The sequence below is a fragment of the Peromyscus californicus genome, unplaced genomic scaffold (assembly GCF_007827085.1).
Source record: "Peromyscus californicus insignis strain IS unplaced genomic scaffold, ASM782708v3 Scaffold_13__1_contigs__length_99412109, whole genome shotgun sequence".
NCBI classification, from domain to species: domain Eukaryota; kingdom Metazoa; phylum Chordata; class Mammalia; order Rodentia; family Cricetidae; genus Peromyscus; species Peromyscus californicus.
Genome location: NW_026294424.1, coordinates 87365964 through 87383226, shown reverse-complemented (window position 1 = coordinate 87383226; position 17263 = coordinate 87365964). Strand labels below are relative to the sequence as shown.

General features: G+C 41.1%; 1 protein-coding gene across 3 annotated transcripts in view; it reads right to left on the bottom strand.

Annotated features, from left to right (window-relative positions):
- Bmp2k (BMP2 inducible kinase) overlaps positions 1-17263 on the bottom strand; it is a 111567-nt gene that overhangs the window by 78486 nt on the left and 15818 nt on the right. The gene's annotated exons all lie outside the window — the stretch shown is intronic.

Genomic DNA, 17263 nt, shown 5'->3' with positions numbered 1-17263 from the left:
CACTCACACCTGTGCGCGCGCGCGCGCACACACACACACACACACGCACGCACACATCATTTGTAGCAGAGGGAAATAGTCAAGGACTATATTTAAGACAAAAATCAACACAGTAAGCAGTTTATTGATTAAGAGCCAAGTGCTGGCTTCCTGTGTCAATCAGGAAGAGCACTTTCAGAGCCACACGATTCTCAAATGAATCTGCTTCTATTTTTAAGGACAATATACAAAAACTCACTTTTCCACATAAATACCTGTGATGAGGTACACAAAAATGTCCTCATACAACTAGTTTGACAATACTAATTATCACCCACCCATCTTGACGACGCATAGCTACTGTTTAACACTCAATATAGCTAAGCTGGGACAGTTAGACCCTCCTCCAATTGCAGGGATGAGCTCACCATATCTAAGCCAATCGTGGGATCTCACTTTGCTAATCAGCAACTGACTTTAGGATGGATACTGGCCAGCTATAACTCCTGGGTATAAGGTAGGTAAAGTCTACTGGGGTCGCAGGAATCATTTTCCTAAACAATGAAAGTGCGTGGCAGAGAAGGCCCCACTCTTCTTTCCCACTTTTGTATAAGATGATGCCTAGGCATGATGTCGACAGATAACCTGTGGCCATGGTGATCTGAAAGAAAATGGTTCAGAACACTGACAGGTGGGCTACTGAATTAGCCAACCTCCCTCCTGAACTCAAGTGAGATGGTAAGTACCTTTATCTACACCTTTACTCTCTTTACTGCATCTGAGAAAGTACTTCACTTGAAGTACATACTTAGATAATGCTATTAAAAATCAATTCTTTGCCGGGCGGTGGTGGCGCACGCCTTTAATCCCAGCACTCGGGAGGCAGAGCCAGGCGGATCTCTGTGAGTTCGAGGCCAGCCTGGGCTACCAAGTGAGTTCCAGGAAAAGGCGCAAAGCTACACAGAGAAACCCTGTCTCAAAAAACCAAAAAAAAAAAAAAAAATCAATTCTTTTTGTCAAATCTAAGATAAGATTCTCATATTAAATTTTTAAGACTCATTTTTGGTATAGAACATTCTATAGTTTTTATAAAAGGTCTATCAATTCTGTTAATACTATAAAGGCATGGTTGTTAAATTAGTGCTACAGGTAGAAAACATGACACAAGGGTATTATGAGACACTCTAGACACTTTCAAACGGCATGAGAGAGAGTTAGCAACAGATACAGATCTGACAGAGGACAGAAGAGTAAGTGTCCACTACAGAAGTCAATGTGACAATAAAAGTGACTGCCATCTTCCCTAACCCCGAGTTTCTTCCCATCTTAGGTATATACTCTAAAGAACAGCCTAGCTTTCTCGAGGCTCTTATGTGAAACGATTCCATGGGACACCTAACTGAGGCGTTACCGCCTCCTTCCACACCTCTCTCTCTCTCTCTCTCTCTCTCTCTCTCTCTCTCTCTCTCTCTCTCTCTCTCTCCACACACACACACACACACACACACACACACACACACACTCATTAATTAAATGATAATATGCTTTGTTGGAGAATTCTACCTAGGTTTTACAAGCTATTATACAAACACATGGGCTTTGTTTTGTTTTGTTTTGTTAAGCGGGTACGCCCATTCACTAGGAGCTAACACTCCATCGGTAGTGGGAAAAACAGCTCACGCTGAACACTGCAAGTTGCTCACATATATTGCACTGGAAACAGAGGCTGAGTTAAAAGACTGAGAGTTATAAGGCAGAGTATGACACACTGAGGTGATGAAGGTGATGAATAAGAGGGCTTGGAGTTGAGCATGAGATAACAAAGCTGGACAGGTGAGAGGTAGAACAGGGCTCTGGGCCCCTGACAGCTGGCCAGGTGGCTACCACCAAACCCTTGAGGAACACAGAATAAGACACAAGTGCCTGTGCTGGCTAGTTTATGTCAACTTGACAGAAGCTATTGTCATCAGAGAGGAGGGAGCCTCAAGTGAGAAAATGCCTCCATAAGATCTGGCTGTAGGCAAGACTGCAGGGCATTTTCTTTCTTCTCCTCCTCCTCCTCCTCCTCCTCCTCCTTCTTCTTCTTCCTTCTTCTTTTTTCTTTTCTTTTCTTTTTTTGGTTTTTCGAGACAGGGTTTCTCTGTGTAGCTTTGGTGCCTGTCCTGGAACTCACTCTGTAGCCCAGGCTGGCCTCCAACTCACAGAGATCTGCCTGCCTCTGCCTCCCGAGTGCTGGGATTAAAGGCGTGCCCCACCACCGCCCAGCTATAGGGCATTTTCTTAGTGATTGATGGGGAGGGGGATCTGTGGGGGAGTCTATAGGAGGGCTGGTGGTCCTGGGTGCTAGAAGAGAGCAGGCTGAATGAGCCATGGGGAGCAAGCCACTAAGTATCACTCCTCCATGGCCTCTACATCAGCTCCTGCCTCCAAGTTCCTGCCCTGTTTGAGTTCCTGTCCTGACTTCCTTCAAGGACAGACTATGATGTGAAAATGGTACTCAAAGCCTCTTATCCCAAACTTGCCTTTGGTCACGGTGTTTCATCACAGCAATAGTAACCCTGACTAAGACAGCGTCCTTTCTTATATTCTGATTTCTAATGCAGCTAACTGTAACAGGCAGAATTCTAAGTAAAGACTCTTCTATCAAGAAGCATACACCTAGGAGACCACTTCAGATCACCTCTAGATATGGAGCTAAATGTGAGGCAACCAAGAGAACTGCAGCTATTTCCCAGCTGTGAGAGAGAGGCAACTCTCCACCATGAGGAGCTACATGCCTAGTTATACGAATGTGAGAACAAAGAAGCAGTCTAATTCACAACTGTGAAATGCAAGGTTGGAAGTCCTAATGTTACCCAAGTGACTAACAGGAGAAAGCCAAGGTCAGTAACAACAAAGCCTGAGTCAGAGACAAACAAAGGCAGCTTCAACACCGCTCAGTGGGCAGACAGCACAAAAACAATGCATGATCATCTCCCGGACTGGGCTAAGTAAAAGGACATGAACAGGGCATATGGCCTTCCTTTGGTTCTGCCCATGTTAGCCCAGGGGCCTCCACCTTTGTCCAGTTTTCCTACAAAAACCCTAAACTGGAGTTCAGTAGCTTTTTCCTCTCTCAGAAACTCCTCCATCTCTTGGGAGTCTCCCTCTTTTCCTTAGCTTCTCACTATCCCTTTGTTCTACAAACCTTAAAGCTTGTTTCCACTTTGCGTACTCTCACAAGAATTCCAATTTTTAATTTTCTTTGGCATAAGACAACATAGAGCCACTATCTCAAGTTAACCTTTGGTGACCAGCACCAAGCCAGGCAGTGGTGGCATGCGCCTTTAATCCCAGCACTCTGGAGGCAGAGCCAGGCAGAACTCTGTGAGTTCAAGGCCAGCCTGGTCTACAGAGCGAGATCCAGGACAGGCACCAAAGCTACACAGAGAAACCCTGTCTCAAAAAAAAAAAAAAAAAAAAAAAAAAAAGATCCTGGGTCAAACAAAGCTGTGCTGTGGGATGTTCTGTATGGCAAATGTGTTGCTCTGATTGGTTAGTAAATAAAACACTGATTGGCCAGTAGTCAGGCAGGAGGAAGTATAGGCAGGACAAGGAGGAGAAGAATTCTGGGAAGTGGAAGGATGAGTCAGAGATACTGCCAGTCGCCGCCATGACAAACAGCATGTGAAGATGCCGGTAAGCCACGAGCCAAATGGCAAGGTATAGATTTATAGAAATGGATTAATTTAAGATATAAGAACAGTTAGCAAGAAGCCTGCCATGGCCATACAGTTTGTAAGCAATATAAGTCTCTGTGTTTACTTGGTTGGGTCTGAGCGGCTGTGGGACCAGCAGGTGAGAGAGATATGTCCCGACTGTGGGCAAGGCAGGAAAACTCTAGCTACAAAGCTGGGCAAAGGGTCCTGTTATACTGAAAAGCCCAGTACCATCATAATGTGATGGGGGATTACAGAATTTCTCGTCAATGTAAGTACAAATATCTCCTCCCGGTTGTCTGTTTCAGTTGGCCCACTAACTGTGTTTCCAAATGAAAAAGCCTGCGTACTATTTTTATGAATATAAAGGAACAGCAAGAGAACAAAGCGGAGTTTGCCTGCACTGAGGAACTAAAGGAGAACATCACCTTTCCTTCGGAGGCACTGCAATGTTAGATGTTAGAAGTTGTGTTGTTTGCAGACAGTTTTAAAAGGAACATAAAACACTGTCCCTTAGACACATGTCAAAGAAGAAGGAACATGACAATAACCTGAAGCTGGGTACAGTGAGAAAGCCGAACTGACTTAACCACCTTTCGGATGCTTGCATATCATGTTTAAAGATTAGAAAGATTTGAACTTGCTTAATTATTGGTTGACGGCAAACATCTTAGGAAATACCATTTCTGGATAAGAAAGATGTGTTTCATTATTTGTTACAAAAAAATTCTATCCAATTCTAACATGATCTACCCATAGTTAGCATAAACCCCACAAGATTACCCTCATGTCAAACAACAGTTGTATGTTCTGGTGACCACTGGATTGATAACAAAGTATTAAACCTAAAAGGAGTCATGGAAACCTTAAAATTTGGAAGTCAGTAGAAGATATCAGGAAGATGCAAAACAGAATTGTCATGTACTTGATAAATACTGATATGTTCATACAATTAGACTTCCTTATTCACTGCATGAATTTTTTTTTTAATTCTCACCACTTCCTGTCTGTACCACATGCATAGTTAGTGCTATTTATTAAGGGGAAATATCTTGAATCCCTTGTTAAAACTAGTATTTATCAATTTCTTTGACATTCTCTAACTATAAGTAAAAATGTTCCAAAGAAGTCCCCATTTAAAATTACCCACGGATGTATAAAGGAAATGAGATAAAATGCAGTTAGTTACATCTAGACGGTAGGCATGACGCTCCGCCCTGCAGTACTTCTCTACCTCTCCGTATGCTTGGAAGTTTCTACTGCTGAGCTACATCATCCCTAGCCCTTGTATTTTGAGACAGCATTTCATTATGTAGCCACTACCTCCTAAGTGCTGGAATTACTGGTACAAAGAACTCCATCCAATTCTGACAATTCTAAGGACTAAGGCCACAGTCTTAGTCCATCCTTTCCTATTTATATTGGGGAATCAGTGGCATGGTATATTCTTCCCCAAGTGTTTTCTCTCTTGCCACCCAATCTTACCACCACCACTGAGAATTAATATTTCCTAAGAAAGACACTACTGCTGATTATACACTTGAGACTTTCTCAAAGGAACTGTAAGTCTCTTGCGACAGAAAAAGTTTATGGTAGCCTAGAAACCTTCAGCTTCAGCATCCCAACACAGCAAACACTGCATGTTTATCAAACCTTTGGCCATAGGTGGTAATTCCTATGAACTGTATTCTTAGGGAGGAGAAAGAGGGAAGGGTAATACCACGTGGTCTTTTTCCTCCCTGTACATTTTACCAGTAAAATAAAGGGAAAGACTGAACTATCAGCAACTCCTAGCTCCAACCATTGCCAAACAAAACAATGTGACTTTGATGCTATCTTCAAGATAAGTGGGAAAGACATTTACGGTTATCTCTGCAATTTGAAGCTGGAAAAGTTCTTCCCCCCACTGACTGACCACTCATCTCTGGAACAACAGAGCCCTAGGTTAAGTCAGCATATCCAAAGCCTTCTCTAAAAATGAGGCTCTTCCTAACGAGGAAGGATTATTAACTTACATTCTTGCCAAAGTTACTGTTATCAGTAAGTGCAACGAATCAGAATTGAGGGGAAAGACACATTTTATTTCATTCCTGTATTTAACTTATTTCCACTGTATAGTTGAGAAACAAACCAAACACTGTGGAAGGAGCAGACAGCCAGTCAAACAAGACAGAGCCAGGCCTTTTATTTCCCCCTAAAAATCTCATGTTCTAATGATTTTTACAGCCTACAACTACCCCTGTAGGTATATGTCCAACAAAAAGAAAATGTATAATTACAAATAGAATGATCTAGAAATAACAGAATTGAAGAACAAAAGGCAAATGAAGAAATCAAGAAAGAACAATGCCCTGCCCAAATTTTCCTTTAAAAAAATTTTTACTTAATAAGCACAATTCCTTATATATAAAAGACAATTAGCCGGGCGATGGTGGCGCACGCCTTTAATCCCAGCACTCGGGAGGCAGAGCCAGGCGGATCTCTGTGAGTTCGAGGCCAGCCTGGGCTACCAAGTGAGTTCCAGGAAAAGGCGCAAAACTACACAGAGAAACCCTGTCTCGAAAAACCAAAAAAAAAAAAAAAAAAAAAAAAAAAAAAAAAGACAATTAATGTTTAAATTGGATTATGTAAAGCCTTTAAAAAAGAAAAAAGTGATAGTAGCCAGGTGGGTCTATAATCCCAACAACTTGAGAAATAAAGCGGGAGGACCAGGAGTTTGAGTCATCCTCAGCTACAGAATTAGGTTAAGGCCAGCTAGACCACAAGAAACCCTATCTCAAAACACATAAAAAAATGTCCCTGGGTAACAAGGTACTATGTACAATGAGTATACACAATGAACAACTTCAAATTTAAAAAATATTTATAAGAAAGTTTTCGCCGGGCGGTGGTGGCGCACGCCTTTAATCCCAGCACTCGGGAGGCAGAGCCAGGCGGATCTCTGTGAGTTGGAGGCCAGCCTGGGCTACCAAGTGAGTTCCAGGAAAGGCGCAAAGCTACACAGAGAAACCCTGTCTCAAAAAACCAAAAAAAAAAAAAAAGAAAGTTTTCAACTGTAATACTTCAAATTTTATAAATAAACATGGACCCTTGTTCCCATCATCTTTTCCACTTGCATCTTGACGGCTTCCACTCCCTAAAACCTTACTGCACTGGCCCACTTACTCCATGCTGTGTGTGCTGCAGGTGTCCAAGTCTGCAATCCTCACTAACGAAAGTAACACAAACTCACCCACCACAGCATTTTCTTCCATAATATTTATTTGAGATCTCTCTTCTCTAATGGATTCTATACTTATAAAACCAAGGATTGTGTATGCCTATAATACTATTGATACCAATCATATTGCCTGACATTCAAATTATCTGTAGAGTGAATAATTTAATATTAATCAATTGATTTTGCTGGGAAGTAGTTCTATTTAACCTCTGAGTCCTCACTCCTTGATGTTGACTATAGTCTATAGTCAAATGGAGTACACAAATTATAAAAATAGAATACAAGTTCATTATCATAAACCATGTTTAACTATAAAATAATAAGCTGTACTAACAGCCTTCTGATTCCTTCCTTGGAAAACTGCTTTCATTTTGAGAATTACCAGTATTATTTCAAATGCAGAAAACAGTTTCTTTTCATTCTGAAGCAAAATGCCCTCTACAGTCAAATTAAGTAAGTCAGCATACTTTGTGGGAATTTTTCAGCACTAGGGCCCATAATACGCTTTCACATAATTATCACATTTAATTCTTAAATCCTATTTTCAGTATTAACTTCACTGCTCTGCTTTTTGAAATAAAAATAGAAACAATCTTATTCCAATCAATATAAAATTGTGATTAGATAATAAGAATAAGCTCAGTCTATAGAACAGTAGAGTGGCTGCAGTCCGCAATGTTTATTACATATTTCAAAATATAATGTTAGAATACAGGACACTTCAAATGTTCTCAACACACACACAAAAAATGACAAATAAGTTGATGGACGTAGAAGTTCACACTATATGCATGTTTCAAAATATCACCTGAACCAAATAAATATATCACTGTAGTGTGAATCCTAATTGATCTTAATAATAAAAACCCGGGGTCAGATATAGAAATAAATGCTGAAACAGCAGAGACACAAAGGAACAAGCCAGAGCCACCTCTCACCTTGCCAACTCCTCAGACTGAAAGAGGAGAGCTCCTGTCTCCTCCCACCTTCTAGTCCTCTCTCCATCCAGCCATATCACTTCCTGTCTCCACCTCCCTAGTGTTGGGATTAAAGGGGTGAGCCTCCACCACCTGGCTCTGTTTCTCTTTTAGACTGGATCAATCTCCTGTAGCCCAGGGTGGCCTTGAACTCCTGATCTTCCTGCTCCCTCCTCCCAAGTGCTGTGATTAAAGGTGCGTGCCACCAATGCCTGCCCTCTATGGTTAACTAGTGGCTAACTCTGCCCTCTAATCTCCAGGCAAGCTTTATTTGTTAGAGAACAAACAAAATATCACCACACATCACAAATAAAATTTTTAAAAAGCTAAGCCAGGCACACACCACTAATCCCAGCAATGAGGAGGTGCAGCCAGCCTGGACTACATAATGAGATGCTGTCTCAAAATACAAGGGATTGTAGGGATGCAGCTCAGTGGTAGACTAGGTTAAGTCCATGGGCTCAAACCCCAGTACCATAAATAAATAAATAAATAAATAAATAAATAAATAAATAAATAAATAAATAAATAAATAAATAAGATAAATAAATAAATAAGATAAATAAATAAGATAAATTGAATGAATAGATAAATAAATAAATAAGTACATAAAGCTCTTAAAGAGAATTCATAAAGTAAGGACTGGAAACTTCAGCAGGTGCTTCAAGGCCATGACCATGGACACAACTAGAATTCAAACACCAAGCTTCCATCAAAGTATATAATTTAGACCAGCTGCGCTGGTGTAAAAAATAAGAAATAGCATGAGGCCAAGGGAGAAGCAAGTAAGTAAAAGGAGAAAGGGTATGTACCTTAATTTCAAGGGATGCGTTCTTATGCTCTCAACAACTGACGTCTTCATCCATGTGATTGCATTCATTGCTCTCAAAATTGTAGTGCTTGTCCAATTCTGACTCATTGTTTGGGTGCCCTTTAATTTCCATGTTTATAATTCCTTTACAATTGGGGGCATTCTTTGTATACTTTTAGGCCTTTATGCTGTACCTTCAGAATACAGCTTGAGTTCATTTTTTCAGAGACCTCCCTGCCCTGGTCAAAACCACTGTCTCCTTTATCAAGTGACATCACAGTCTCCGGGTGGTTTTCCTACTTCTGATCTTTCTTATGTTCATTTCATTTTCCACACGTCGGCCACATTAAAATCTGGGCCCAATCAGGTCACCTCTGTGCCCACAACCCTCCTATGGCTTCCTGTTTCACTGGCATCCGAAAAAAGTGGAAAAGGATTTCAGCTTCTCCGTGACGGAGACAGAATACCTGCCTTTGCTCTCTGATCACCCCATGTTAGGGCCTTTGTTCTTTGCTCTGCAGAGATTCTAAAGGCCTCTCCTCTCCATTTCCTCCCATCTTTACTCAGTCACCTCCTACCTTCCCCAGGCACCTAGGTTTAACTTTTTTAAGTCTCCACAACAGATTCTCCAACACAAATTTCCAGGGTACCACCAATCCCTGCTTTATTTTTTTTCCTTCGGGGAACTTACCTTCTATGACGTATTTATTGTACTTGTCTTGTTTCAACCACTATACACAACGTAAGACTCAGGAGTAAGTCAGTGATCTGCTTGTGGTTCACTTTCTTCCACCAGTACATCATTGTCTTGGTACAGTATGAGCATTCACTATGTACGTGCTGAATGACTAACTTAACGGATGTTTTGTTCTGAAACAATGTAGAGAGTCTAGGAGTCTAGAAACACAGATGATCTGCCACCCACCAGAAGCAGTGATTTACAGTGCACAAAGCCGGTGAAATGGGAAGTACTTGCTGGCAGTGGTGACACAGAGTGAACATGGTTTGTCTTCCCCCAGAAGCTGTCTGTCTGGAGGTAAAACAGTGTTTTTTATTTCACACACTCATATGCACAGTGCTGGTTTCCGCACACTGCCTGAGCCCCTTCTCCATCACCAGCCTGCTCATCCACTGTCCACACTTCCACCCCACGGCCCCTGCTCACCTGCTCTCTTCCAACCTAGTGATTTGTTCATAGGATACGGTACTACACACATGTACACATAGTACAAACATAGCATCTGGGAGGCAGAGGCAGGAGGACCACTCTCAATTCAAGGCCAGCTAGCAAGTGCCAGGCCAGTGAAGGCCACTTAGTTGAGACCCTGTCTCAAAAAGCAAAAGCAAAAAAATTAAAAATAAATAAATAAAAATAAAAACCCTTATAAGGCAATAAGTTTACTGTCTCATTTACAGAATAAAGAAAAATGAAAAGAAATAAAATCCTGGACAATATCATTAAGCTGTGAGAGGAGCATTATGTTCTCCCAGGAGTCAACTGCTGTGGGATGTTCTGTATGGCAAATGTGTTGCTAATTAGTCAATAAATAAAACACTGATTGGCCATTGGCTAGGCAGGAAGTGTAGGCGGGGCAGAGAGGAGAATAAAGCTGGGAAGTGGAAGGCTGAGTCAGAGAGACACTGCCAGCCGCCATGATGAGAAACAGCATGTGAAGATGCCGGTAAGCCACGAGCCATGTGGCAAGGTATAGATTTATAAAAATGGATTAATTTAAGCTGAAAGAACAGTTAGCAAGAAGCCTGCCATGGCCATACAGTTTGAAACCAATACAAGTCTCTGTATTTACTTGGTCGGGTCTGACGGCTGTGGGACTGGCAGGTGAGAGAGATTTGCCCTGACTGTGGGCCAGGCAGGAAAACTCTACCTACAGTCAACAGTAGTGATAACTTAAGAACACACTAAGAATTTCACATTTGTCTGAAGTCTTGCACAGTAGTCTCCATTAACTGAGTAGTAATGAAACAAGAAAGAATTAATTTCAGAGCAATACAGGACAAGAAACCCAAACAAAGCGAGGAAAGATTAACACGACAGCCAGTGAGCACTGTTTGGGAAGACTGACAAGGACTGAGGGTAGAATCCAGAGACAAACTGGAAAGTTACTTCAATATTAAGAGAAAGTTCCCAAAAGAATATGCAACGGCCCTGAGGAAGAGGCGTCGGCAAGGCTGACCCTGTATTTCATAGAGGGAGGGACACTCACTCTGTCACCTGTGACACCCGCAAGAACACGCACAGAGTTTAAAGGGGACTCACGGGAAACAGAAGGAAGAGGACGCTCCAGTTTCTTATCGGATGAGTGAAAACGGCCGCCCTTCAACCAAGAGGGCAGAGAAGGTGGCGAGAATGCCAAGTCTTTTGACATTTAAAAATATTTCAATAGTTTGGTATCATACCTGTAACACAGGCAAGAAAGCAGGACTATACAGCCCCAATTCTCAGGACTTACACTTGTGAATTGATCATAAGGAGAATTAGTGGAGAAAGAGACAGGTAAAATATCAGTACAAGGTAAAGAATGATCATTAGTTAGCATTACAAAATGTGCACGTCCATCTTAGAGTATTTTGGACTTCACTTAAGGGAGAAAAAAAAATGAAACTTCTTGTAGAAAAAAAGTTCTGAAATTATATACTAAAGTTTTGTAATGTATTCATCCTCTAACGTCTCACATGAAATAAAATATAATTTAGCATTTATAACCTTTAAATATTTCTTGTACAAGAATAATGTCATTCATTCTGAAGTTCATTACTGTAACTGTTGAGCTTGCCATTTTTTATTTTAAATGTTTAATTTATTTTTAAAAAGTTCTATTTTTGCTAGGCAAAGATAGCTATTTCAAAGTTTTCCCTCTTTTGCTCATTTTCTGTAGGACTGGGAATTGAAGTGATGGCTTCCCAGGTGCTGATAAAGTGGTGTGCCAGTGAGCTAAATACGCAACCCTGCTTCAGAACTGTGGCTAATGTGTAGTTTAAGCCATTCCAACTTAAAGCATTAACATCAAGTCATCCCAGAGCAAAACTCATCTAGAATACCTGGGAACTGAGCTAATCTGACACGAAATAACTTCCACACACAACTACATTCTTGAGGTAGAGTCAAATATGCTGATAGACTAAGAAGGTTAGCAGACAGAAAGCACTAGAATGTGTGCTGGCTATATATGAAGAGGTCAGGGTGTATGGTAATTTCACATCCAATAAAGATAAACGTTTTATGTTGGAGAAGACACAAAGTACAGTGAACAGGATATGTTAACTCCATTTTTATCACTCTCCTGGCCCTAACATGCCAATGCTTATTCTGGCACTTTAACAAACTCCAGTGTGCCAAGTAAATACAGTGCCTTCTGTAATTACTTCGGAACAGGATACCAAGGAAAATCTCAACTTGAGCCAAAGCATCAGCAGAGAGCCTCTATCTGTTGTACTGCATGGCCTGATACCAAAACCTTGGCTCAGAAAACAAACATATTTACCCATTCTGTGCTAGCCCAAAGAAATGCACATTCTACAGTGTTTCAAATGCGGTTATCTTGATGTTACTAAACACAAACAAGACTTTCAAAAAGAAGGAGCAGTCTGCACAATTCTTCCCTTATGAAGAAAGCTCATCTATTTGCTGACTTATTGGATGGCGGGCAGAGTGGGACACACTGGCTACCAACTCCTTGAACTTACTATTCCAGACTCAGTGTTCTCTACCCACTGGTTAGGAATCCAGCCTACACTATCCCTGCTTTCCAACATGGACAATGCAAACGATAAATGACGCCTGTCCAACCTGGGGTAACAGGCAGTCTATCCACAACCACTAAGCAGTTTGGGAACTCAGCTAAGAAAAACAGTCTCCTGGTACCCACCTGGATAGCATATTGGTGGCTCACCAGTTTGATCAAAGCATTTCAGCCGGGTAGAGCTAGTCAAACTCTGCTGATAGGCACATTAAGCTTAACTAAGCACTGCCTTACAAACCATTTATGCACTTTTGATAGAAAAGCCAATCACTGTGGCTGGAATGATAGCTCAGGTGGCTTCCCACTCTTCAAAGGGACAAGAGTTTGTTCTCAGCACCTATGTGGGACCATAATACCCTATAACTCCGCCCCAGGGAATCCAATGCCCTCTTCTGGCCTCCACACATAGATGATGAGGATGAGGATGATAAATATTTTTAAATTGTTTAAAATACTAAATGTTTTTTAAAGACTATCAAATTGAGATAACACTTGTATATTAAACACGTACACACTGAACATCAAATCTCTACCAATGAAAGTAGCTGTACACAAGCTAGACACTGGAGGGGGTGGGACACAACACAAGATGACAAATGAAACATTCTTTATATAACCATGATGATTATAAATGTCTACAGACACTATGCAAATAAGCTGTTACTAAAACATTTGAACAGCATTTTAAATCATGAATGTTATATGAATCAGAGTGTAAGAGCCAACTGACAAAAAAATAAGAGGGCAGGAATTTTAAAGAAAGTGAGTAGGGGTGTATGGGAGCATTTGAAGGGAGGAAAGAAAAGGAAGAAATGCTGTGATTAAATCCAATCTTAAACATAAAAGAGTTCGCTACACTTACTCTTTCTAGACAATTAAATTCATTTACATATACATTTATTTGAATATGTAACCAACCTTTTTTTCAAAATTCCAGTTCCACGTATTTATCCCCTTCTTTAAACTGTCTATTCAACTACTTTCAAAGGTTACCCAACATGTTCAAGGCACTGAGATCCATCTCCGGCACAGAAAAAAAGGAAGAAGATGGGTTAGGATTCTGAGAGGCACACAATAAGTATATCTGCTAAACTGACACAATATTAAAACTCCTAAAAACTCACTGCTATAACCACAGATCAGTGCACTGCTCATTCTCAGCAGAGAAGCTCCTTCTTGAAGTGGATGGCAATTAGCAGAGACCCATAACAGGTCAACATGCAGAGTGAGTGACTGCAGAGCACTCAGGCCTAAATGGGAGGTCTGTTACATCTCAAGGCTACGGGTCACTGTGGGAGAGGGGAGAAGACTGTAAGAGCCACAGTGGTGGGTGACTGAGGAGACACTGTTCTCCAGACACAACAGGGCAGTATGAACTCACAGCAGTTGTGACAGCATGAACAAACTGCCCAAGCTCAAGCCAGACACAGTTACAGTATGGAGAGGGAAGCCAAGTGAGAGGTCCCACCAGCACCTGAGGAGCTCCGACCATTGCCAGCTGCTGGGAGAGGCAGTCAATAACTGTGTGAGCCCTGGTGGGCTGACCATCCTCCCAAGCAGGCACGACACCCAAGAGTAGTTAAGCAACAACAATTGGACTTAATGGTGGGGGAGGGGGGGTAACAATGAATGGGAAAGTTTCTAGACAATTAGAAGTTTCCATCAAATGTTCCAACATAAAACAATAATATTATCACTGACACTTTTTATCTGTGTGAGCACAGGCTATAGAAACATTTAAATTTTCAGGCAGGACTAGAGTACAGCTGGGGGGTACAATCTTTACCTATCATGCACATGCTGGATTTGATTCCCAGCACCTCTAAAATAAAATAAAATTTAAAAATTGAAATTTTGGGCAGAACCATGTGTCACAGAGAATATTCTCTGTCTTCAAAGCACTGAGTACTCACGCGTAAATTCTCACTCAGTTTAGAGACATGGATCTTTATGATGTGTGGCTGGTTTACAAAAGATGTTTTACCTAAAAGACCAATTAATCGCAAACACTCCTGTGATTACAGTGAAATTTTTTGTGAAGATCTCTGAGTAAGAGAATTCACTGTTACTAAAACATATGAAGTGGCAGGCTGAGACTACCTGCTAACAGTCACCCCTGGGAAGGAACATGGTCAGTTTTTCTAAAAGCAGATTATTTCCAAGATAAAACAATTTATTTTATGCTATAGAAAGCAATCAAGAGCAGGACAATGGTAGTGCACGCCTTTAATCCCAGCACTCGGGAGGTAGAGGTAGGCAGATCTTTGAGTTTGAAGCCATCCTGATCTACAGAGCAAGTTCCAGGACAGGCAGGGCTACACATAGAAACCCTGTCTTGAAAAACCAAAAAGAAAAAAAGAAAGCAATCAAGAAAGGAAATAAAGCAAGTCATTTTCAGCACTGGTGAAGTTTTCTACGGTTAACAATATTTATAAAATTATTCCATTAACCTTCGAAGTGGCACATGTTCTTAATGCCATCTCTCAGAGAGGAGGAGATCTAGGAATTTGAGGCCAGCATGGTCTACATGGCAAGTTCCAGACCGGCTAGGATTACTAGTGAGACTTTATCTCAAAAAGAAAAAGAAAGAAAGGAAAAGCTTCCTTAGGAGTTGGCTAAGAGTTCACATCCTAACTTGTCATTATCTGCTTTTCTCCATCTCTCCTCTAGGGAGAGGCCCCCATGCAGCCTAGCCTGGCTTTACACTTCTGGGTAGCTGCAGCTGGCCCTGTACTCCTGTTCCTCCTACTTCACCCAGCAAGCCTGGCATCACAGGCTTTCACCACAGCAACAACCATCCGCTTTCATGCTGACTGAATTCCAGGAAAATACATTAACTTTGCCTTCTTCACTCTTTTGTACTCTTTCAGATGTAAAAGAAGAGTTTTTTCATATATACAAAAACTGTCATATAAACAACAGTACCATGGCATAACTGTTGTGTTTTAGCACAAGTGAAGTAAGTCCATCACAGATAAATACAATACGGGGATTTCAACTTTACAGACCTCCTATCATAGTCAAGTTCAGAGACAAAAAGAACAGTGGCCAGAGTCTGGGTTAGGGAGGACAGAAAGGCAGCATCTGACAAATAGATAAATAAATATAAAGATTTAAAAGGTTATTCCCATAACATAAAAATTACTTAGTGGGCCATCTCCTTTGACCTTAGAGAGCCCATGGCAATGAAGCTGAGAGACTGAAATTCAGGTCACATTTCTAGTAGACACCTATTTTCTTTTGTTTCCTTCCACCTAATTTCATATTGTGTGACTTAAATATGCTTTTCTCTACCAACATGACTCACCTTTACTCAGGAAAACTAGTCCACTAAAAACATCCAGACAAAACATTCCTAGATAGGAACTGTCATTTTATCTTGGATTCTTAGGCCTTAATGTAAAACTGTAAGACTGCATAACCAATCAGGGGGAAATCATCATTTCTCAAAATCAGCATAATCAACATGATTTTTTGCACTGATGACAAGTTAATTCATTTATAATATAAGCATATGTGACTAAGCTTATGGAGTTGCAGGACCTAACTGAAGAAAATATCACTGAATGACTTTAAAAAGGAGAGGTGCAAGCTGGGCACTGTGGCTCACACTGTAATCTCAGCACACTGGGAATGCCCGAAGAAAAGGGTTATGAATTCAAGAGCAGCCTACGCTACTTGCTGAGTTCCAGGGCAGCCTGAGCTAAAGTGTAAGACCCTGACATTACCACACACACACACACACACACACACACATTAGAGGAAGGGAGCCAAGGGAAAAGATTGCTCCTAGAAAGATATAATCAATATTTGTCAATATGACAATTTCCTTATTTATACGGTCTTCATGTAATGCCAACCGAACTTCCAACACTGAAGAAATATCTAGAATCCTTGATAAACCTAAAATCTTCCCCTAAATATAGAATAAATCCTCTTGAGATTTAAGAACTAGATGAAGTTGAAGAGTGTTGGAGTTGCTGGGAGTTGCTGGGTATAATTATTACACCTTTGATCCCAGCAATCAGGAGGCAGAGGCAGGTGGATCTCTGAGTTCCAGGTCAACCTGGTCTACACAGTGAGTTCTAAGTAAGCCAGGGTTACACAATGAGACCCTGTCTCCTAATGATTCATGTCAAGGTCATTAACAAAGCGGATCCTTACAATGACGCACCGTGGGGAGGCAGGCAGGGGTCGAGCTCATGTACTTACAGGAGAATGTGGCCTGGGACACCAGAAGCACTGACTTACAGGAGAATGTGGCCTGGGACACCAGAAGCACTGACGTAACCTCAGCACTTGCTAGGAATGCAGGACCTCAGGCCCCACTCAGGAGCTGCGGCTTAACAAAGCCCAGGCTGTTTGCACAGTCCTGAGTTTGAGAAGCACTTCACCCAAGGCTGGCAGGAGCCACGCTACAGTTTTTAAAACATAATACAGCCAAAACAGCCAGCTACTCAAAGGATAGGGCCCTCCTCACAACTCCCACTCTTGAATTCCCAGATACAACTTCCTCTACATTTATCTGCGTTTTCTTTCCTATAGTTGAATAATCATTTTTAGAATTAATGACTGAGTTGGTCACCTTTCCATTACTGTAACAAAATACCTAAAGGAATTAACTAAAGGAAAGATGGTTTCTTTGGTCCTATGTCTGTTTGAGAACAAAACAGTCTTCTCATAAAATCATGCATAGTTTATTCTTTACTTCCCTGGCAAAACATGACAATTCATTTTTTGTTTTGTTTTGTTTTGTTTTTTGTTTTTTGTTTTTTTGGTTTTTTTTTTTTTGAAACAGGTTTCTCTGTATAGCTTTG